The sequence below is a fragment of the Papio anubis genome, chromosome 6, assembly GCF_008728515.1.
Source record: "Papio anubis isolate 15944 chromosome 6, Panubis1.0, whole genome shotgun sequence".
Classification (NCBI taxonomy): Eukaryota; Metazoa; Chordata; class Mammalia; order Primates; family Cercopithecidae; genus Papio; species Papio anubis.
This window is the reverse complement of record NC_044981.1, coordinates 40,219,446-40,244,527: the sequence shown is the minus strand read 5'-3', so window position 1 is coordinate 40,244,527 and position 25,082 is coordinate 40,219,446. Positions and strand designations below refer to the sequence as shown.

Genomic DNA, 25,082 nt, shown 5'->3' with positions numbered 1-25,082 from the left:
ACCGAGTTTGCAGTGAGCCGAGATCGCACCATTGCACTCCAGCCTGGTAACAGAGCAAGACTACATCTCAAAAAACAAACAAACAAAAAACTACAATAATTTTCAAGCATATAAAAATTGATAGTAATTTCTTAATATCGTCGACTATCTAGTAGTCAGTGTTCAAATTTCCTCATTTATCTCATTTTAAAAATCATTTGCTGCCGGGCGCGGTGGCTCACGCCTGTAATCCCAGCACTTTGGGAGGCCGAGGCGGGCGGATCACAAGGTCAGGAGATCGAGACCACGGTGAAACCCCGCCTCTACAAAAATACAAAATTCAGCCGGGCGCCAGTTGTGGGCTTCGTAGTCCCAGCTACACTCGGGAGGCTGAGGCAGGAGAATGGCGGAACTCCGAGGCGGAGCTTGCAGGAGCCGCAGATCGCTACTTCCACTGCACTCCAGCCTGGCTGGCTGGTGAGCCAGACTCTGTCTCAAAAAATCTACTGGTTGATTTGAATTAGGATCCCAGTAAAGTTCAAATGTTGCAATTAGTTGATTTTTTTTTCTCTCTCTCTCAACTGCCTCACCTCCTCTCTCTCTCTCCCCGACCTCGACTTCGACTTCCTTTATTCATCCTGACCCGGACACCCATCTGTCGTCCACTTTGTCTTCGGTCAACTGCGATGGTTTCCGGACGATATTCTAGGATATACAACATTTAGACACAGGTTACACACTTTCTTTTTATATTGTCTGCAACTATTTCCATTGGTATTCTAGTTTATTTTAGGACCCTTTCATCATGGTTTAAAGTATTCTTTTTGATCAGAAAGGTTGTCTTATTTTTTGAACTCTAATTTAAAAATTACTTTAGCTTTCTCAGTTTTTATCAGAATATTTTTTCAGCTCTGTGTGTAAAAAAATCTTAGACATAGCAATTAATAATTTGCCAAAGAGGACACTGAAGTAGAGCGTTATTTGTTTATTCATTCGGTCTTCAACAAAATTTATTAGGTACCTGCTCTGTTCTCGGCATCGTGTTTTCTTCAGGTTTTTTATAGTTGGGACACAGTCAAGCAGACAGAAAATTACAGTGCAGCATGGTAGATGCTGAATAAGGGAAAGTATACACACGTGCTCGGAGAGCACATAGAAGATAATGCTTAATCCAGCCTTGGAGGGTAGTGGAAGGTTTCTTGGAGGAAGGAGTGACTATACTAAGATGTGATGGATAAGTAAGAGTCAGGCTAAGGAAGGAATGGATAGCCAGGGGAATGATGACAATGTTCTAGGGGAGGGAGCAGCTTATGGGAAGACCCAGAAGTAAGAGAGAATAGTTCCTTTGGGGAACTTAAAATGCTTTAGAACAACTGGAGCATAGTCATGGGGTAGAGAAAGAGGGATGAGCTAGAGAGGTATGCAGGATCAGACTATGAAAGACAAGCCATGTTGAGGAGTTTGGACTTTCTCCCCAAGGCAGTGAGAATGACATATTTAGGTTTTAGGCTGAATGCAGGAAGACCCATTAAAAGGCAGTTACACTAATGTGGGCTAGAACTGATGATAGTTTAAATTAGAATAGAGGCAATGGATGTGGAGGTAGTTTTATTCATTCCTTCAGAAAATAAGTACTAAGCATGTTTTTTCTGCTAGGTGCTGTTCCAAGTGCTTGAGATATAGCTGTGACCCAGATAGAACTCTCTGCCCTCATGGAGCTTATAGTCTAGTGGGGGAGAAAGACTATACATAAGTAAATACATACTATGCTTAGATAGCGATAATTGCTAGGGAGGAAAACAAATTGGGAAAAGAAATGAGAGTATTAAGTGGGGAATTTTATAATAGAGTGACCAAGGAAGGTGTTACTGAGAAGGAAACATCGAAGCACACATCTGAATGAAGTGAGGATGCAAGCCATGTAGATATCTGAGGGAAGAGCATTATAGGCAGAAAAAAAACAGAATTGCACAGGTCTGAGATGAGAGATTGCCTGGTGTGTTGGAAGAACAGTGAGGAGGCCAATGTGGCTCATGGGGAGTAAGTGAGAGGAAGAATAATGAGATCAGAGAGAAAAAGGGATCCGAGCATGTAGGGCCTGATTGGTCATTATAAAGATATGATGGAGAGAAATAGTCAAAGCTCAGAAGGAAGAATCAATAGGATTTGGGAATTGATGGGATATGGGAAGCGGTGAAGGAGGAAGGAATCTTGAGATAGGGAACTATCACTAAGATAAGGAACACAGTGCTCTCATAATATGAATGCTGTGACTTAATTTAAAAGAATAAAGCAGCTGGAGCAGGCAAGCATAGATACCTATTATTGTGTAAATCTCTCTTTTATGACAACCTTGGGGAAGAGGTAATATTTATTATACCCATTATGATGAGGGGGAAGTCTCTCATCTTAGAATGGGTTTTCCTTTGGTTTTGGTAGATCTCTAGTTAGGGACCGACTTTGTTCAGCAGCCAGGAAGATGCCTGAATGATGGAGCAGCAATGCTAGGCTAAATATGGATGGAGCCCTTAGGATACTGAAAAGTGCTCCCTGATACACAGCGCCACATGCTACACACACACACACACGCAGACACACACACACACACACACCATCTGCATTTTGTCTGTATCTTCAGTCTTTAAGATATCTGCTAAATCGCTGGTTGACATTACCATAGTTGAATAGTATAGCAGCTGCTCTACTGAGAGAGAAGTCACTTTGACTGTGTCTGTACTAAATGTGGCTTCAGGAGATTCATCCATCCATTGAATCCTCACTTACTGATGAACTTTTTAAGTATGCATGTAATGCCTGTGTTACAGAGATAACAATAACAGGCTCATTATCCCAGGTCTTAAGGACTTCAGAGTCTAATCAGGTGGATAAAGGAAAACAGGAATTATAGTTAGGCATGCCATAATCTTGGGTGTGAAGAAGGTATTAGAATACCAAGGAAGAGTTCCTCATATTCTAGATGAGGTTAGGCAAACTATTTTTTTGAGACTGGGTCCCACTCTGTTGCCCAGGCTAAAGTGCAGTGGCTGCAACCTCTGCCACCCAGGCTCAAGTGATCCTCCTGCCTCAGCCTCCCGAGGAGCTGGGACTACAAGCATGCGCCACTATGCCCGGCTAATTTTTGTATCTTTTTTGTAGAGATGGGGTTTTGCCATGTTGCCCAGGCTGGTCTTGAACTCCTGAGCACAAGCGATGCACCTGCCTTGGCCTCCCAAAGTGCTGGTATTATAGGCTTGAGCCACCACGCCCAGATGAGATCTTTCTATAGTAAGATACAAAGAGGGTTAAAAGGAGATAACGTGCTGAAAGGAGATAACATGCTCAATACAAATTTTATTAAGCTTTTTATGTGTTCTCCCTTTACTTCCAGTTTTATTTTTAGGTAGATGAGTAAATATGCCTCAAGGCCAACTGTCACTTTAGCACTAAGGTAAATAACTGGTTGAAGAATGCAGATGTTGATAGCCACACTTTATCCTTTGTAGTTGAAGATGACAGCCACTGACCAGCAGTTGCCGTCTAGCCAGCAGATCCCTACCAGTTGCACACACTGGTCCTTGGTTTGTAGCTGGAAACTCCAGGAACAATAGTCTTCCCTTATCCTCAGGGGATACATTTCCAAAACTCCCAGTGGATGCCTGTTTCAGTACCATGGTATCCAGCACCACGGACAGTACCGAACCCTATATATACCATGTTTTTCCTATATATACATACCTATAAAGCTTAATTTATAAATTAAGCACAGTAAGAGATTAACAACAACAATAATAGAACAACTATAACAATATGGTGTGACAAAAGTTTTGTGAATGTGGTTTCTTTCTCTCAAAATATCTTACTGTACTTGTACTCATGTTTTTCAGACCACAGGTAACTGAAACCTCAGAAAGCAAAACTGTGGATAAGGGAGGAGTCTGCATTGAGTTTGGCAGAGTTTGCACTTGACATCCTGTCTTCAGAAATAAATACATCAAGTGCTTGTCAATGCCCCCTAGGCTTATCTGCCTCTGTGATTTCTCTGAGTCCCCAGTGGTGCTGTGTCATTTGAAGTTGCATGCTAGCATGTCTTCAGAGTGTTTCTTTTGCAAATTCTGCATATCTTTGTTCAACTTACCACATAGCAGCTATTTGGGAATGCAAAGCAAAGGGAAAAAAGTATGTTTGAGAGAGCACTGATTAATATTACAATAGCTTATTAATATTACAAGTTTTTATTTATTTACTTTTTTTTTTTTTTTGAGATGGAGTCTCACTCTGTCGCCCAGGCTGGAGTGCAGTGGCACGATCTCGGCTCACTGCAACCTCCGCCTCCCAGGTGCAAGTGATCCTCCTGCCTCAGCCCCCCTAGTAGCTGGGATTACAGGTATGCACCACCACGCTTGGCTAATTTTTGTATTTTTAGTAGAGATGGGGTTTCACCATGTTGACCAGGCTGGTCTCAAACTCCTAACCTCATGTGATCTACCTGCGTTGGCCTCCCAAAGTGCTGGGATTACAGGCACGAGCCACGGTGCCTGGCCTTATATTACAAGTTTTTAAAGCCTTAAGTGTGTCGAGTTTCCAGTGGTGTGAGTGAAAAAAGGGTCTGAAAAAAGGTAGTTTTAAATAATAAACCTATAGCATTAAAATGACGGGATCCGATTGTGTAGCAGTAAACAGGTTTTATAAGTGACAGCTTAAAATTTTATTCCTTAATCATTTTGCAGAGTGCTAAGGGTCAAAAATAATAAAAATACTTGTCTTTTGTTTGTCTGTTTGGTTTTTTTGAGAGAGAGGCTCACTCTGTTGCCCAGGCTGGAGTGCAGTGGCGTGATCATGGCTCATTGCAACCTCCGCCTCCCGGGTTCAAGTGATTCTTGTGCCTCAACCTCCCAGGTAGCTGGGATTACAGGTATGTACCACCACTCCTGGCTAATTTTTATATTTTTAGTTAGACAGGATTTCACCATGTTGGTCAGGCAGGTCTCAAACTCCTGACCTCAGTTGAGCTGCCTGCCTTGGCCTCCCAAAGTGCTGGGATTACAGGCATGAGCCACCGTGCCTGGCCAATAAAAGTACTTTTAATAAAGAAACAGTACTATGCCCCCCCCCCCCCCCCCGCAAAAAAAAAAAAAAAAAGTCTCTATAGCAGAAGAGCTCAACATCAGTGCAGTTATTACCTTGAGAAGCTCTTCCCTAGAAAATTATGACATTTTCAATCATAGAATTATAAGATTAAAAGGCTCTCCTGCCAGGCACAATGGCTCACACCCGTAATCCCAGCGCTTTGGGAGGCCAAGGTGGGCGGATCACTTGAGGTCAGAAGTTTGAGACCAGCCTGACCAACATGGCGAAACCCTATCTCTACCAAAAAATACAAAAATTGGCCGGGCGTGTTGGTATGCACCTGTAATCCCAGCTACTCAGGAGGCTGAGACAGGAGAATCACTTGAACCTGGTAGGCGGAGGTTCCAGTGAGCTGAGATCACACCACTGCTTTCCAGCTTGGGCAAAAAAGTGAGACCCTGTCTCAAAATATAAATAAATAAAAGGCTCTCCAAGGCTTTGTTCTGAGGATTTGATTTAAAACATTGTTTCTCAGACTTTTTGCTTTAATGGATCTTTAAAATACACACGTGTGTGTACACACACACATACACACACATATACACCAACCTAAACTAACATCTGCTATCATCAACATACAAGAAAGAGTATTTTAACACCAAGAACATTGGAGACATATAATCTCTTTATAAAGAAACCAGTGTTTCCCAAGAACAAAATAGATAGTAATCTTACCCTGGTGAGTGAAATTATTAGTCTGAAGATTAGTGGTTGGGGAACTCATTCATCTCGACTGGTACGTTTAGATCCTATTTTGGGTTAGGATAAATTACCTTGGGATAGAATGAACTCGCAAATGATATTATCATATTAGCTGGAAGTATATTCAGGGGACTCTTAGTTGAATTGTAGTTTATGCTGCTGCTGCTGCTTTTTTTTTATTTTTGAGACAGAGTCTCGCTCTGTTGCCCAGGCTGGAGTGCAGTGGCAGAAACTTGACTCACTGCAACCTCCAGCTCCTGGGTTCAAGCAATTCTCCTGCCTCAGCCTCCTGGGTAGCTGGGACTACAGGTGTGCACCAGCACAGCCAGCTAGTTTTTGTATTTTTAGTAGAGGTGGGATTTTACCATCTTGGCTAGGCTGGTCTTGAACTCCTGACCTCAGGTGATCCACCTGCCTTGGCCTCCCGAAGTGCTGGGATTACAGGCATGAGCCACTCTGCCTGACCCACCCTGCTTCTTTTTTTTTTTTTTTTTTTTTTTTTGAGATGAAGTCTTGCTCTTCTTGCCCAGGCTGGAGTGCAATGGCGCGATCTTGGCTCACAGCTACCTCCACCTCCCGGGTTCAAGCAATTCTCCTGCCCCAGCCTCCCAAGTAGCTGAGAATACAGGCATGCACCACCTTGCCTGGCTAATTTTGTATTTTTTTTTTAGTAGAAATGAGGTTTCTCCATGTTTGTCAGGCTGGTCTTGAATTCCCAACCTCAGGTGATCTGCTCACTTTGGCCTCCCAGAGTGCTGGGATTACAGGCGTGAGCCCACTGTGCCTGGTCTACCCTGCTTCTTAGTAAGACTTTTAGTGTTTGCCTTGGCACCTTAAGATGGCCTTACCTATCCAGGTTCTTTGTACTTATTTCTCATCTTCTATATGAGATTGTAAACTCTGAGGTCAGAGATCTTATATTGGACAAATGTTTTAGTGCTTATCTTTTTGTATGTGTGGTAAAAAAAACATAAAATTTACCATCTTAAACCCTTCATTTTCAAGAGTAGAGTTCACTAGTATTTAATATATTTGCATTGTTGCAACAGTTTTTCATTTTGCAACAGTTTTTCATTTTGCAAATCTGAAACTCTGTACTCATTAAAAAACTTTCCATCCTCTTCCCCAGTTCCTGGCAACCACCATTCTACTTTGTCTCTATGAATTTGACTTCTTTAGATACCTCATATAAATGGAATCATACAGTATTTGTCTTTTTCCGATGGACATATTTCATTTTGCCTAAAGTCCACAAGGCTCATTTATGTTGTAGCTTGTGTCAAAATTCTTTCCCCGCCTTTTTTTTTGAGACAGAGTTTCGCTCTTATTGCCCAGGCTGGAGTGCAATGGTGCCATCTCGGCTCACTGCAACTTCCACTTTCTGGGTTCAAGCGATTCTCCGGCCTCAGCCTCCTGAGTAACTGGGATTACAGGCGTATGCCACCACCCCCAGCTAATTTTTGTATTTTTAGTAGAGATGGGGTTTCTCCATGTTAGGCTGGTCTCGAACTCCTGACCTCAGATGATCCATCTGCCTCGGCCCCCCAAAGTGCTGGGATTACAGGTGTGAACCACCGTGCCTGGCCAGAATTCTTTCATTTTTAAGGCTGAATATTCCATCTCATGCGTATACCACATTTTGCTTATCCGTTCATCCATTGATGGACATTTTGGTTGCCTCCACTTATTGGCTATTATGAATAGTGCTGCTATGAACATTGGTGTGCAAATACCAATACCTCAGGGTCTCTTGAAATTTCATATGAGTTTTATAATTAATTTTTCTATTTCTGAAAAATGCTGCTGGGATTTTGATAGGACTTGCATCGAATCTGTAGATTGCTTTTGGTAGGATTAACATTTTAACAATACCAAGTCTTCCAATCCAGGAACATGGATGTCTTTCCATTTATTTGTGTCTTGAATTTCTTTCCACAATGTTTTATAGTCTTCAGCGTCCAAGTCTTTCACTTGCTCAGTTAGTTTTATTCCTAAGTGTATTTTATACTGTTATTAATGAGATTTTTAAATTTTTCCTTTTGAATTGCTCATTGTTAGTGTATATAAATGCAACAGATTTTTGCATATTGATTTTGAATCCTGCAACTTTGCTGACTTTGTCTATTCTAACAATTTTTTTGCAAACTCTTTAGGATTTTCTTTTTGTTTCCTTTTTTTTTTTTTTTTGAGACGGAGTTTTACTCTCGTTGCCCAGGCTGGAGTTCAGGGGCATGATCTCATCTCACTGCAACCTCTGCCTCCCAGGTTCAAGTGATTCTCCTGCCTCAGCCTCCCAAGTAGCTTGGATTACAGGCGTGCACCACCACACTCAGCTAATTTTGTATTTTTAGTAGAGATGGGGTTTTACCATGTTGGTCAGGCTGGTCTTGAACTCCTGACCTCAGGTGATCTGCCCTCCTTGTCCACCAAAAGTGCTGGGATTACAGGTGTGAGCCACCGCGCCCGGCCCAGGATTGTCTATGTATTAGATCATGTTATCTGAAAACAGATAAATTTACTTTTTTTTTTTTTTTTGAGACGAATCTCTGTCGCCCAGGCTGGAGTGCAGTGGCGCGATCTTGGCTCACTGCAACCTCCGCTTCTTGGGTTCAAGCAGTTCTCTGCCTCAGCCTCCCAAGTGGCTGGGATTATAGGTGCCCGCCACCACGCCCAGCTAATTTTTTTGTATTTTTAGTAGTGATGGGGTTTCACCATCTTGGCCAGGCTGGTCTTGAACTCCTGACCTCGTGATCCACCTGCCTTGGCCTCCCAAAGTGCTGGGATTACAGGCATGAGCCACTGCGCCTAGCCCAGATAAATTTTCTTCTTTTCCAATTTGCCTAATTGCACTAACTAGAACTTTTAACATTATGTTGAATAGAAGAAGTGAGGGTGTGCATGCTTGGCTTGTTCCTCATCTTAGAGAAAAGGCTTTTAGTCTTTCACCACTGAGTATGATATTATCTGTGAGGGTTTCATACATGGTCTTTATGATTTTAAGGCAGTTTCCTTCTATTTATAATTTGTTTGATGTTTTATCATAAAAGGGTGTTGTGTTGAATCTTGTCCAATGCCTTTTTTGCATCGAGATGGTCATCTTTTTGTCCTTATTCTGTTAAAGTGATGTGTTACATTGATTGATATTCATATGTTGAATCATACTTGCATTCCAGAAATGAGTCCTACTTATTGATGGTATGTAATTATTTTAACATGCTACTGAATTTGCCAGTATTTTGTTGAGGGTTTTTGCCTCAATACTCACAAAGAATATTCATCTGTAGTTATCTTTTCTTGTAATGTCTGCGTCTGGTTTAGTGTCAGGGTAATGCTGGCATCATAGAATGAGCTTGGAAGTGTTCCCTCCTCCTCAGTTTTTGGAAGAGTTTGAGAAAACTTGGCATTCATTATTTTTTAATGTTTGGTAGAATTCTCCAGTGAAGCCATCTGGTCCTGGGCTTTTCTTTGTTGGAAGGTTTTTGGTTACTGATTTAATCTCGTTACTCACTGTTTTTTTTTCAGCTTTTCTATTTCTACATGATACAGTCTTGGTAAGTTGTGTGTTTCTAAGAATTTATCCATGGCCAGGCGTGCTGGCTTGCGCCTGTAATCCCAGCACTTTGGGAGGTTGAGGTGGGCGGATCAGGAGGTCAAGAGATCGATACCAGCCTGGCCAACATGGTGAAACCCCATCTCTATTAAAAATACAACAATTAGCTGGGCATGGTGGCGCATCTGTAGTCCCAGCTACTTGGGAGGCTGAGTCATGAGAATTGCTGAAGCCTAGGAGGCAGAAGTTGCAGTGAACTGAGATGGCACTACTGCACTCCAACCTGGCAACTGAGCGAGACTCTGTCTCAAAAAAAAAAGAAAGAATTTATCCATTTCTTCTAGGTTATCCAGTTTGTTGGTGTGCGTTTGTTTATAGTAGTCTCTTATAATCCTTTTTATTTCTGTGACATCAGTTATAATTTCCCCTTTCATTTCTGATTTTATTTTATATTATTTACTTATGGTTTTTTTTTCTTTTCTTTAAGGTTGAGTCTCACTCTGTTGCCCAGGCTAGAATGTAGTGGCATGATCTCAGCTCACTGCAACCTCCGCCTCCCAGCTTCAAGCGATTCTTCCTGCGTCAGCCTCCTGAGTAGCTGGGACTACAGGCGTGTGCCACCTTGTCTGGCTAAGTTTTCTATTTTTAGTAGAGATGGGGTTTCACCATGTTGGCCAGGCTGGTCTTGAACTCCTGACCTCAGGTCATCCGCCCACCTCAGCCTCCCAAAGTGCTGAGGTTACAGGCATGAGCCACCATGCCTGGACCTTTCTTCTTTTTTAATGTATGCTTTTACAACTATAAATTGACCTCTTAACACTGCTTTTCCTGTATTCCGTAAGTTTTGGTATGTTTTCCTTTTTATTTGTCTCAAGGTATTTTCTAACTTCTCTAGTGACTTGTTTGATCCTGTGGCTGTTTATGAGTGGATTGTTTAATTTTCACATATATGTGGATTTTCCAGTTTTCCTTGTGCCATTGATTTCTAGTTTCATTTCATTGTCATTAGAAAAGATACTTTGTGGCTAGGTGCAGTGGCTCACGCCTGTAATCCCAGCACTTTGGGAGGTTGAGGCAGGCGAATCATGAGGTCAGGAGATCGAGACCATCTTGGCCCTGGGAGGCAGAGGTTGCAATGAGCTGAGATCACGCCACTGCACTCCAGCCTGGCAACAGAGCAAGACTCAGTCTTTAAAAAAAAAAGAAAAAGAAAGAAAGAAAAGATCCTTTGTGTGATTTTAGTCTTCTTGAATTTGTTAAGATTTGTTTTGTGGCCTAACATTGGTCTGTCATAGAGAATTTTCCATGTGCACTTGAGAAGAATGTATATTCTACTGTTGTTGGGTAGAGTTCTCTATGTATGTCTATTAGGTCCAGTTGGTGTATAATGTTGTTCAGGTCCTCTCTTTCCATGTTGACCTTCTGTCTGGTTGTTCTGTCCATTATTTAAAGTGGAGTTTTGAAATTCTCTAGTATAACTGTGTTGCTCTTTTACCTTTAAATTCTGTCTAAGTTTTTATTTCATATATTTAGGAGCTCTGGTGTTTGGTGCATAGATATTTATTATTGTTATATCTTCCTACTTTACCCTTTTATCATTATATAATGTCGCTTTTTATCTTTTGTGAGAGTTTTTTACTTAAAATCGATTTTGTCTGACATTAATATAGCCACTCCTGCTCTCTTCTGGTTACCATTTGCATGGAGTATCTTTTTCCAAACTTTTCCTTTCAATCTGTGTGTCCTTAGATCTAAAGTGAGTCTCTTGTAGACAGCATATAGTTGGATCCTTTTTAAACTCCAGTCAATATATGACTTTACATTTAAAGTTAATTACTGGCCCAGCATGGTGGCTCATGCCTGTAATTCCAACACTTTGGGAGGCCAAAACAAGAAGATCGCTTGAGGCCAGGAGTTAGAGACGAGCCTCGGCAACATAGAGAAGACCCCATTTCTACAGAAAAAATGTATTTTTTTAATTAGCCAGATGTTGTGGCATGCACCTGTAGTCCCAGCTACCCAGGAGGCTGAGGCAGGATTGCTTGAGCCCAGGAGGTCAAGGCTGCACTGAACCATGATAGTGCCACTGCACTGTAACCTGGGCAACAGCATGCGAGCCTATCTTAAACAAAACATAAACTACCAATAGGGAGGGAAGGACTTACTATTGCCATTTTGTTAATTGTTTTTGGTATATTTTGTAGCTTTTTTGTCCTTTTATTTTTTACTGCCTTTTTTGTGTTTTGTTGATTTTTTTGTAGCAATATATGTCGATTCTCTTCTCATTTCCTATTATATATATTCTATAGATACTTTGTGTTTACTGTTGTAATTACATAAACCATTTTTAAAGTTACAGCATTCTGTTTTAAATTGTTAAAAACTTCATTCACATACAGAAAACTACTTCTTTCAAGTTTCTGCTGAGAAATCTGGTGATTATCTTTGGAAACTCCCTTGTATGTGATGAATCGCTTTTCTTTTGCTGCTTTGAATATGTTCTCTGCCTTTGACTTTAGATAATTTAATTATAATGTATCTTTGTGATCCTCTCTGGATTTATCCTTGTTGAAGTCCTTTGAGATTCTTTAGTGTGCATATCCATTTATCTTCTTAGATTTGGGAAGCTTGCAGCTGTTACTTCTTCAAATAAGCTCTCTGCCACTTTGTCTCTCCCTCTTCTCCTTCTGAGTTTTCATAATGTGCATTTCAGAATGGGTTGTCCTGATAGTGCCCTATAAGTTCTTTATGTACTCTTTGCCAATCTGTTTCCTTTTTGCTCCTGTGACTCTACCTTTTTTTTTTTTTTTTTTTTTGACAGAGTCTTGCTCTGTCACCAGGCTGGAGTACATGCAGTGCAGTAGCGCGATCTTGGCTCACTGCAACCTCTGCCTCCTGGGTTCAAGTGATCCTCCTGCCTCAGCCTCCTGAGTAGCTGGGACTACAGATGCTCACCACCATGCCCAGCTAATTTTTGTATTTTTAGTAGAAACGGGGTTTCACCATGTTGGCCAGGATGGTCTCAGTCTCTTGACCTTGTGATCCACCTGCCTCGGCCACCTAAAGTGCTGGATTACAGATGTGAGCCACCACACCTGGCTGACTCTACTTTCTTTTGCCTGATTAAACCTGCTGTTGAACCTCTCTAATGAATTTTTCCGTTCAGTTATTGAATTTTTTAAGGTCCCAAATTTCTGTTTGGATCTTTTTCATTGTTTCTCTTTTTATTCATGCATTGTTTCCTTCATTTCATTTAGTTTTGTATCTGTGTTCTAGCTCATTGAGCATCTATAACAGTTATTTTAAATTCTTTGTCATGCAGCTCACAGATCTGCATTTCTTTAGGGCCTGTTTCTGGAGTTATATTTTATTGCTTTAATTCAGCCATATTGCCCTGTTTATTTGTATGCCTTATAATCTCTTGCTGGGCTTTAAGAACCTAAACCAACCATCTCTCCAGTCTTTGTATAGTGACTTTGCAGAGGAAGACCTTTACCAATTATCCTGGCTGTTGGTTCTAGGATCGCTCAACCTTTTTCTGACCTCTTGCTCCCCCTGATGTCTGCCTATGGAACTTCAGTGCTAACATCCTGCTCTCCTCTGTTTTCAGTGTCTTCTGTACTCTGGAACCTGTCCATGAGTGCTCACCACTCATATCTCACATGACATGATTCTGAGTCATGTGAGATAGAAACCAGTCTCTCAGGAATCCCCAGACAAGCCAGAATGTTGGACACATAGTCAACTCTTTTGTTTCCAGAAGGAGTAGACCCAGTATAGGGGGGTTTCCTCCAACTTTCTCTGCACTATGCCACATAAGAAAAAGGACATGAAAGGACATGCCAAACACTGTGAAATTTCCTATCCCTTTTGCTGTAATCTCCTTTTGGTTTTACAGTGGCCTGGTGCTGTAGCTTCTCAGCTTTTCTTCAGAGCTCTCACACAAAGGTATTCTGGTCCATATATTGTTGTTAACACACTAAACACACTCTTGCTCTCTTGACTTTGCTCATATTGTTCCTATCTAGGAAGAGTCTCCACACTGCCTCTCACTCATTCATTTGTTCAGTAAATAATCTGAATATTTATTTGGCATACTGTTGGCTCTGGAAATATAGTGAAAAATGCACAGTACCTGACTTCTCTGTGTCTTTGTTGGGGAAGGATCTGTTGCTTCCTAATCTACCATCTTGTTGATACTACTTCTCTAATGATTTTTATTTTATTTTTATTTTTATGATTTTTCCAGACAGAGTCTCACTCTGTCACCCAGGCTGGAGTGCAGTGGCATGATCTTGGCTCACTGCAACCTCCACCTCCCAGGTTCAAGTGCTTCTCCTGCCTCAACCTCCCAAGTAGCTGGGATTACAGGTGCGCACCACCATGCCTGGCTAGTTTTTATATTTTTAGTAAAGATGGGGTTTCACCATGTTGGCCAAGCTGCTCTCGAACTCCTGACCTCAAGCGATACACCTGCCTTGGCCTCCCAAATTGCTGAGATTACAGGTGTGAGCCACCATGCCTGGCCATGATTTTTATTTTTAAAGCATTTTATTTAGCATTGGAGATATGAGGAAATGGTAGCTGCCCTGAAATAACTTCCTTTTTGGCTGGGAAGACAGGATTTATAAATTAAAACTATCAATATTTGGTAGACTATAGTAAGTGAGGGGTTTGTGCCATAATCCCAAAAGAAACAATCCTGCATGTTAAAATCTCGAAAGATCAAAATCCCCTAAAGTGTAAAATCCCCAAAATTGTAATCTTGAAAGATGAAAATCCTGAAAATGTAGTTCTGGGAAAAAAATTATTTTAAATTATTTAAAAGACATTTACTTACTTTTTGTTTATTTTTAGAGACAGGGTCTCACTATGTTGCCAAGGCTGGAATGCAGTGGCTATTCACAGGTGTGATCATAATGCACTACAGCCTCGAACTCCTGGGCTCAAATGAGCCTCCTGACTCTGCCTCCCAAGTAACTGGGACTACAGGCACACACCACCATGTCCAGCTTATTTACCTTTTTTTTTTTTTTTTTTTTTTGAGATGGAGTTTTGCTCTTGTTGCCCAGGCTGGAGTTCAATGGCGCGATCTCGGCTCACTACAACCTCCGCCTCCTGGGTTCAAGCGATTCTCCTGCCTCAGCCTCCCGAGTAGCTGGGATTACAGGCATGCGCCACCACCCCTGGCTAAGTATATATTTTTAGTAGAGACAGTGTTTCTCCATGTTGGTCAGGCTGATCTCGACCTGCAACCTTAGGTGATCTGCCTGCCTTGGCCTCCCAGAGTCCTGGGAGTACATGCGTGAGCCACCGTGCCTGGCCTATTTACATTTTTAAAGGGAATTTATTTGAGAAACATATAAAAACATAACAGAAAGGCTGAGCGCAGTGACTCACACCTCTAATCCCAGCACTTTGGGAGGCCGAGGCAGGTGGATCACTTGAGGTCAGGAGTTCAAGACCAGTCTGACCAACATGGTGAAACCCCATCTCTACTAAAAAATACAAAAATTAGCTGGGCTTGGTGGCACGTGCCTGTAATCCCAGCTACTCAGGAGGCTGAGGCAGGAGAATCACTTAAAACTGGGAGGCGGAGGTTGTGGTGAGCCAAGTTGTGCCATTGCACTCCAGCTTGGGTGACAGAGCGAGACTCCATCTCAAAAAACAAAACAAAACAAAACAAAAAACAAAAAAAACCCCAGAAATCTTCATAAGTTACTTTATACAATAAAATAGGTAATAATATATTTTTACAAGCATAAACTCACTCAAGTATATTAATAGTAGTTATACAGATATAGCAGTTATGAGCAGATGAACCATATTCATAAAGAAATAAGTCAAAAAATGAAATGTATAAATATATATCACTGTAGTTGGTAATTGTGTGTACCCAGCTTTATAACTGTGGTCTTCTGGAATACCATGATGGATAACGTAAGTCTTTTGATGAAATTGATCAAAACCATGATTGGCCAGGCACAGTGGCTCACACCTGTAATCCCAGCATTTTGGGAGGCTAGGACAGGTGGATCATGAGGTTAGAAGTTTGAGACCAGCCTGGCCAACAGAATGAAACCCCATCTCTACTAAAAATACAAAAAATTAGCTGAGCATGGTGGTGGGTGCCCGTAATCCCAGCTACTTGGGAGACTGAAGAGAATCGCTTGAACCTGGGAGGCAGAGGTTGCAGTGAGCAGAGATGGTGCCCCTCACTCCAGCCTGGGCTACAGTATGAGACTCCGTCTCAAGAAAAAAACAAAAGAAACAAACAAAAAAAAAACCCTGCAACATATGCAGTTGCCTAAAGAGAAAAACAAATTTTTAAACAATCATTTAGAAAATTGTTTGTTTGTTTGTTTGTTTATTTATTTATTTTGAGACAGAGTCTCACTATTCATTTATTTATTTATTTTGAGACAGAGTCTCACTCTGTCGCCCAGGCTGGAGTGCAGTGGCACAATCTCGGCTCACCGCAACCTCCGCCTCCCAAGTTCAAGCGATTCTTGTGCTTCAGCCTCCTAAGAAGCTGGGACTACAGGCGCACACCACCATGCCTGGCTGATTGTATTTGTTTATTTATTTTTTGAGATGGATTTTCGCTCTTGTTGCCCAGGCTGGAGGGCAATGGTGCAACTTTGGCTCACTGCCACCTCCGCCTCCCAGGTTCAAGCGATTCTCCTGCCTCAGCCTCCCAAATAACTGGGATTACAGGCACCCGCCACCAGGCATGGCTAATTTTTGTGTTTTTAGTAGAGACCAGGTTTCACTATGTTTGTCAGGCTGATCTTGTACTCCTGACCTCAGGTGATCCGCCCGCCTCGGCTTCCCAAAGTGCTGGGATTACAGGCATAAGCTACCACACCCGGCCGATTTTTTGTATTTTTATTAGAGACAGGGTTTTGTCATGTTGCCCAGGCTTGTCTTGAACTCCTGAGCTCAGGTACTCCGCCTGCCTTGGCCTCCCAGACTGCTAGGATTGCAGGTGTGAGCCACAGCACTCAGCCTATTTCTTTTAAAGATATTGTTTTGCTTTGTTACCCAGATTGGACCTGAACTCCTGGGCTCAAACGAACCTCCCAGCTCAGCATCCCAAGCGGCTGAGACTACAGGCACATGCCATTGCACCCAGCTGAAAAATTCTATGTTCCACAAATGCAGATACACAGAAAAGACATCTCTTTATTTATTGAGGAAGTTTCGACCTTTTTTTTCTGACATGCACAATGCTTACACAGAAAGCCAACATGATAATGCACTTTTTTGGAGTCGTATTTACAAAATACATAAAACAAATTGTAACTCCGTAAAAGTATATAATTTATACTTTTAGTACTGGAAATGATGCAAAGCTGAAATATATAGCACAGTGAATTGTAAAAAATAGTGCTAGCAAAGTTACTGACTAGTTCAAAAGTAATTATGTGCATGGTAGGATAAGAAGACATATACTTAGCCAGGCGTGGTGGCCCACACCTGTAGTCCCAGCTACTCGGGAGGCTGAGGCAGGAGAATCACTTGAACCCAGGAGGTGGAGGTTGCCGTGAGCCAAGATGGCTGGGTGCAGTGGCACATAACCTGTAGTTCTAGCTGGTTGAGACAGAGGCAGAAGGATCAGTTGAACCCAGGAGTTTGAGGCTGTAATACACTATGCTTATGTCTGTGAATAGCCACTGCACTGTGGCCTGGGCAACACAGCGAGATTCCATCATATATATATAACATATTCATATATATAGTATTTATATATAATATATAGTATTCATACATATAGTATTTATGTGAATAAATAAATAAGCTGACTAAATAGTGGAATAAAAAACTTGAGGAAAAACCCAAAAACTGGAAATAAAATTTAACTTCTAAAAAATGTATTACAGGAATAAATTCTGGGCAGTTAGTTGCATAGAGGTTGTCCATAAGACCTGGCTGACTTTCGCAGTAATTTAACTATATTTTGAAGTCTTACCTCACAATGAATAGCTGTGATTGAAATGAAAAATAGGTTTTTTTTCTTTTAGGGCATGGCTCTCCTTATAGAATACATTCACATTTGACATACACCAACATGATATACACAGACATGAGCATTTCCTATTAAATTTGCCCATCTTTTGTGCCATACTTCTATGTTGTTTTAGGTACACAGAAATCCATTCCACGTGAAATCATATACAGACCACAGATTTGGCACAAATAATACTGGTGATTGAACAGCAACACCATTGTGTATGTGTTTTGTTTTGTTTTGTTTTGAGACAGTCTCACTCTGTCACCCAGGCTGGAGTGCAGTGGCGTGATTTCAGCTCACTGCAACCTCCACCTCCTGGGTTCAAGTGATTCTCCTGCCTCAGCCTCCCAAGTAGCTGGGACTACAGGTGTGAGCCACCACACCCAGCTAAGTATGTGTTTTCTTATCCTACCATGCACATAATTATTTTTGAACCAGTCAGTAATTTTGCTAGTTCTTTTGGGCAAATGTGGCTTTAATTCATTAAAAGCTCCTGGAATTTTATCAGCTGGAAGGAATGCCAGTGTGGACGAGTGATGCATTTTTATTTTTATTTTCTTATTAGAGACACGGTCTTGCTCTGTCACCCAGGCTGGAGTGCAGTGGCACGATCTCAGCTCACTACAACCTCTGCCTCCCAGGTTCAAGTGGTTTTCCTGCCTCATCCTCCTGAGTAGCTGGGATTACAGGTGGGCACCACCACACGTGGCTAATTTTTGTATTTTTGGTAGAGGCAGGGTTTTGCCATGTTGGCCAGGCTGGTCTTGAACTCCTGACCTCAGGTAATCCACCCTCCTTGACCTCCGGAAGTGCTGGAATTTCAGGCATAAGCCACTGCCCCTAGCCAAATGATGCATTTTTAAACGGAAGTGTTCGTTGTTGTTGTGTTATGTGACTAATCTACTCATCTGAATTTTCTGCCAAATGCAAGTAAAAACAGGATGAGAATAGTTCCACCTAGTATGATACAAGTAACATGCTGCAGCTACCCTGCTTACGATAAAAAATGAACTTCCCCAGAATTCAGCTTTCAGGATTTCAACGTGCTGAATTTTAATCTTCCAGGATTGTGATTTTCAGGATTTTAGATGTTAGGGATTTTTAGACGTTAGAGATTTTGATCTTTCAGGATTATGGCATTTGAGATTGTGTTTTTAGGGATTATGATTAGCACTGGTATGTGAACAACCTATAAATGCAATAAGAGCTCGGAGTAGGACTTCATAAGTAGATGGGCCTTCAACCTAGAATCGAAGAAAGAATAAGCTTCTCTGAATGGTAAGCTTCTTGAAGGCAGGAACTGTGTCTTTTTTTTTAAACTATAATATTTCTAGGGCCCACAGAATGCCCAATAGATATCCAGATTGTTTACTGAACAAATGGATGAGCAGAAGGGAAGTACAAGAGACCCTTCCGGGTTGGGGGGTTAGTATGAACAAAGGTGAGAAGGCAAGAGTGTGGTTAGTTTGGGAGTCAGACAATGAGTAATTTAGTTTGTCTACATTGCAAGGAGCCTATGGGGCCTATGGGAAATACTCAGAAATAGTTGGAGAAGATGACAGGGGCCAGATAGTGAAAAACTTTTGGTTGGGTTTTTTTTTTTTTTTTTAAACAAGGTCTACAAGGTCTTGCTCTGTCACCCAGGCTGAAGCGCAGTGGCAAAATCATAGCTCACTCCAACCTCGACCTCCTTGGCTCAAACAGTCGTCCTGCATAGCTAGGACTACAGGTATGCACCACTCTGCCAAGCCAATATTTAATTTTTTTCCTGACTTCATAGTAGCAGAATTTTATTTAATTAAAAATGTTTTTTAAAAATTAGACATTACAGATTCAGAACCCACTATTTCAATTAACTGAAGAAAAATAGGAGGTTGGGCTAAGACTTTGACAAATTATATTGTAAATCCATCCACAGTGTTATAAAATGAAAAGAACAAAAATAACAATAGTTTACACATGTCTTTAAAAAAGCAAGTTTAGAAAAAGACCAGATTAAATCAAGCCTAACCCTGTAAATTATAAAAGAAAGAACCTTGAGATTCATCCAGCTGCTCACTTCCTCCTCTCTTTCCTGTTTCCGTGTAGTCAGCCACTACTGTTGGTTCTTCAAAACTCCTTTTATGTGCCAGCTTCTCTAAGAAAACTTTACTGACCCAAGGTCTCATAAGATACCATTACTGTGTTCTTCCAAAATCTCTATTATAGCACTTCTTATTTTTTTAATGTTAATAATCAATTCATTATACTGATATTTACATTATGGTATTTGCTGAGACAAACTGCAGAAGGTATTGCAGAGTTCTTTTTTATTTTATTTTATTTCAATAGTTTTTGGGGAACAGATGATTTTTGGTTACATGGATAAGTTCTTTAGTGGCAATTTCTGAGATTTTGGTGCACCCATCACCTGAGCAGTGTACACTGGTACCTACTGTGTATTCGTTTATCCCTTACCCCTCTCACCTTACCCTCCAAGTCCCCTAAATCCATTATATCATTCATATGCCTTTGCATCCTCATAGCTGAGCTCCCACTTATGAGAACACACGATGTTTGGTTTTCCATTCCTGAGTTACTTCACTTAGAGTAATGGTCTCCACCTCCATCCAGGTTGCTGCAAATGCCATTATTTCATTCCTTTTTATGACTAAGTAGTATTCCATGGTACATATATTCCACATTTTCTTTATCCACTCGTTGTTTGATAGGCATTTTTGTTTCATTTATCTTTTGTATTTTTTTTTGGTTTCAATTTATTTTGGGTCTGTTCTGATCTTTGTTACTCTTTTCTTCTGCTGTGTTTGGCTTTGGTTTGTTATTTCTCTAGTTCCTTGAGGTGTGACCTTAGATTGTCTATTTATGCTCTTTCAGACTTTTTGAGACAAGGCCTGGCCCTGTTGCCCAGACTGGAGTGCAGTGTCACAATCTTGGCTCATTGCAACCTCCGCCTCCTGGGCTCAAGCTGTCTTCCCACCTCAGCCTCCAAAGTAGCTGGGACTACAGGCATATGCCACCACACCGAACTAATTTTTGTATTTTTTGTAGAGACAAGGTTTGCCATGTTGCCCAGGCTGGTCTCAAACTCCTTAGCTCAAGTAATCCACCGGTCTCAGCCTTCCAAAGTGCTAGGAGTATAGGCATAAACCACCGCACCGGGCCTCTTTTGGACTTTTTGATGTAGACATTAAATGCTATGAACTTTTCTCTTAGCACCGCTTTTGCTATGTCCCAGGGGTTTAATCATTTGTGTCACTATTATCATTTAGTTCCAAGAATTTTTAAAATTTCCATCTTGATTTCATTGTTGACCCAAAGATTATTCAAGAACAGATTATTTAATGTCCATAGTTTTGAGGGTTCCTTTTGGAGTTAATTTCCAGTTTTATTCCACTGTGGTCTGAGAGGATACATGATATACTTTGATTTTCCTAAATTTATTTAGACTTGTTTTGTGACCTATCATATGGTCTATCTTGGAGAATGTTCCATGTGCTGATAAAAGAATATATATTCTGCAGTGGTTTAGATCCATTGTTGGGGAGCTAGTGTGGTCTTTTAAGGGTGTTATAGAACCTTGTTTTGTTTTATTAGCAGAATTACTTTTCTGATTCCTTCTCATCTGGGTAGACTATTTCAGTGGAAAAATCTGGAACTCAAAGCCTGCTGTTCAGATTTATTTATACCACAGAATGATCCCTTGATGCGGTGCTCTGCCCCCTTACCCTGGGAATAGGGCTTCCTGAGAGCTGGACTGCAGTGATTATTATTGCTCTTTTGGGTCTAGCTACCCAGTGGAGCTACCAGGCCCTGGGCTGGTGCTGGGGAATATCTGCAAAGAGTCCTGTGATATGATTCATCTTCAGGTCTCCTAGCCATGGATAACAGCACCTGCTCTGGTGGAGGTAACAAGGGAGTGAAGTACACTCTGTGAGAGTCCTTGGTTGCAGATATGTTTAGCGGGCTGGCTCTCTCAAATGCTGGTTATGCTAGCAGCGAAACTGTCATGTGGATAGACGCAGGACTTCTGGTTAGCCAAGATGTTGCAGGCAGTGGAATTATCCAGTTTGCCATTGATGGGCATTTAGGTTGGTTCTGTCTTTGCTATTGTGATTACTGCTGCAATGAACATATGCATGCATGTGTCTTTATGGTAGAGTGATTTATATTCCTTTGGGTACGTACCCAATAATGGGATTGCTGGGTTAAATAGTAGTTCTGTTTTAAGTTCTTTGAGAAATCACCAAAGTGCTTTCCACAGTGGCTGAACTAATTTACATTCCCACCAGTATTGTATAAGTGGTCCCTTTTCTCCACATCTTTGCCATCATCTGTGATGTTTTTGACTTTTAAATAATAGCTTTCTAACTGCTGTGAGATAGTATCTCATTGTGGTTATTTGCATTGCTCTAATGATTAGTGATGCTGAGCATTTTTTTCATATGCTTCTTAGCCGCAATATGTCTTCTTTTGAAAAATGTATGTTCGTGTCCTTTGCCTACTTTCTGATAGAGCTGTTTGTTTTTTTGCTTGTTAATTTAAGTTCCTTATAGCTTCTGGATATTAGACCTTTGTCAGATGCATAGCTTGCAAATATTTTCTCCCATTCTGTGGGTTGTCTATTTACTCTGCTGATAGGTTTTGTCATTGTTGTTGTTCTTTGCTATGCTCTTTAATTAGGTGCCATTTGTCAATTTTTGCTTTTGTTGCAATTGCTTTTGGTGTCTTTGTCATGAAATCTTTGCCAGGGCCAGTGTCCAGAATGGCATTTCCTAGGTTTTCTAGAGCTTTTATAGTTTTAGGTTTTACTTTTAAGTCTTTAACCCATGTTGAGTTGATTTTTGTAGATGGTGTAAGGAAGGAGTCCAGCTTCAATCTTCTGCATATGGCTAGCCAGTTATCCCAGCACCATTTATTGAATAGGGAGTCCTTTCCCCATTGCTTTTGTCAACTTTGTTGAGTATCGGATGGTTGTAGGTGTGCAGTTTTATTTCTGGGCTCTTTATTCTGTTCCATTGGACTGTGTGTCTGTTTTTATATCAGTACCATGCTTTTTTGGTGACTGTGGCCTTAAAGTATAGTTTGAAGTTGGGTAAAATTGATGCCTCCAGCTTTGTTCTTTTGCTTATGATTACCTTGGCTATTCAGGCTCTTTTTTGGTTCCATATAAATTTTAGAATAGTTTTTTTTCTAATTAGAAGAATGTCATTGGTAGTTTGATAGGGATAGCACTGAATCTGTAGATTGCTTTGGGCAGTATGGCCATTTTAACAATATTGATTCTTCTTATCCATGAGCATAAAATATTTTTCCATTTGTGTCATCTCTGATTTCTTTGAGCAGTGTTATAATTCTTGCTGTAGAGATCTTTCACCTCCCTGATTAGCTGTATTCCTAGGTATTTTGTTTCTGTGTGTGTGTGTGTGTGTGTGTGTACGTGTGTGTGTCTGTTGTGAATGGGATTATGCTCTTCATTTGGCACTCAGTTTGATACTCAGTATAGAAATGCTACTGATTTTTGTACATTGATTTTGCACCCCGAAATTTTGCTGAAGTTGTTTATAAGATCTAGGAACTTTTGGCCAGATATGATGGGGTTTTCTAGGTATAAAATTATTTTGTATTTTGTATTTTTATTTATCGATATATTTTTTCTTATGCTACCTTGTCCAAGATCTAGTTATAACGTTATATCATCTGCAAATATAGTTTGACTTCTTCTCTTCCTATTTGGATGCTTTTATTTCTTTTTCTTGCCTGATTGCTCTGGTTAGGAATTCAGTACTCTGCGGAGTAGGAGTAGTGAGAGTGAGCATTCTTGTCTTGTTCCAGTTCTCAGGTGGAATGCTTCTAACTTTTACCCATACCGTATGATGCTGGCTGTGGGTTTGTCATAGGTGGCTGTTAATTATTTTGAGATATGTTCTTTCAGTGCCTAGTTTGTTGAGGATTTTCAACATGAAGTGATGTTGAATTTTATCAAAAGTCTTTTCTGCATCTATTGAGATGATCATGTGTTTTTTATTTTTAGTTCTGTTTATGTAGTCAGGGTGTCCTATTTCAGAGCCTTTGGGTACTGCTTTGTGAAGAAAGACCTGGTGTTCTCTATGAGCCAGAAAAAACCCTGCTTTTTCAGCTCCCTTCCAGCTTACTCTACCTATGTCTGTTAACTGTTTTCTTACTCAATTTGTATTGTATTGTATTTATTTATTTTAGATACAGAGTGTCACTCTGTCACCCAGGCTGGAGTGCAATGGTGTAATCATAACTCACAACAGCCTGGAACTCCTGGGCTCAAGTGCTCCTCTCACCTCAGCCTCCTGAGTAGCTAGGACTACAGGTACACATTACCATGCCCACCTAATTTTTTTATTTTTTATTTTTGTAAAGATGGTCTCACCATCTTCCTCAGACTGATCTTGAACTTCTGGACTCAAGCAGTCCTCTCACCTTGACCTCCCAAAGTGCTAGGATTACAGGCATGAGCTACTATGCCCAGCCAATTTATATCCTTTCATAAACTTTTACTTTACCTACCTTTTGTTAGCTTGGATTTTCTGGGTTTTTTTTTTTTGGTTTTTTGTTTTTTGTTTTTTTTGTGAGATGGAGTCTCGCTCTGTCCCCCGGCTGAAGTGCAGTGACGCGATCTCGGCTCACTGCAAGCTCCGCCTCCCGGGTTGACGCCATTCTCCTGGCTCAGCTTCCCCAGTAGCTGGGACTACAGTCGCCCGCCACCACGCCCGGCTAATTTTTTGTATTTTTTTTTTTAGTAGAGACGGGGTTTCACCGTGTTAGCCGGGATGGTCTCGATTTCCTGATCTCGTGATCCGCCCGCCTCGGCCTCCCAAAGTGCTGGGATTACAGGCGTGAGCCACCGCGCCCGGCCTGTTTTGTTTTGTTTTTTAAGATGGAGTCTCGCTCTGTCACCAGGCTGGAGTGCAGTGGCGCAATCTCAGCTCACTGCAGCCTCCGCCTCCCAGGTTCAAGTGATTTTCCTGCCTCAGCCTCCCGAGTAGCTGGGACTACAGGCGCCCACCAACATGCCCAGCTAATTTTTTGTATTTTTTTAGCAGAGACGTGGTTTCACCATGTTGGCCAGGATGGTCTCGATCTCTTTACCTCGTGATCTACCCGCCTCGGTCTCCCAAAGTGCTGGGTTTACAGGCATAAGCCACCGCGCCCGGCCAGATTTTCCAGTTCTTAAAATAACAGTTGTGTTTACTTCCCAGTTCCTTCCATTTTCCATACTTGACTAACCTAGCAAATCTAAATTACAATTAAATCGGCTTTCATGACTGCATTTCGGAATCTTGTAATGGAAATGTTAATGGCATCAGCATTCGTTTAAGTTGGCTAAAGCCTCCTTTGCATGCTAAATGTGTGTTTGTCATCCTTCCATCTCATCCACCCATCCAAAAGTCATTATTAAATCTTTCCCCCTCTGGGATGTACCAGGCAAATGTAAGACACAGCACCCGGTGGTAAGGAAACTGTATTCTCTAACCTAATGATTGCCCCTTTGATGGTGGGTAGAGACCCAGATTGAAGACTAGTGGTGGTTTGGGCTTAGAATGATTCATCTCCTTAAGAATCATCAGCCTTTCATCTTTCCTTATTACCATCTCTCCATTTCTACTCTTACATTATTTTTTTCTTTCCTATTTATTGAATACAATGATATATTGTAAAAGCTGAAGAGAGGCAGTATTG

The 25,082-nt window shown here is 41.1% G+C and overlaps 1 protein-coding gene across 8 annotated transcripts in view; it reads left to right on the top strand.

The window, feature by feature from the left end:
• The window catches only part of USP49 (ubiquitin specific peptidase 49), a 109,260-nt gene that overhangs the window by 38,368 nt on the left and 45,810 nt on the right, over nt 1–25,082 (top strand). The gene's annotated exons all lie outside the window — the stretch shown is intronic.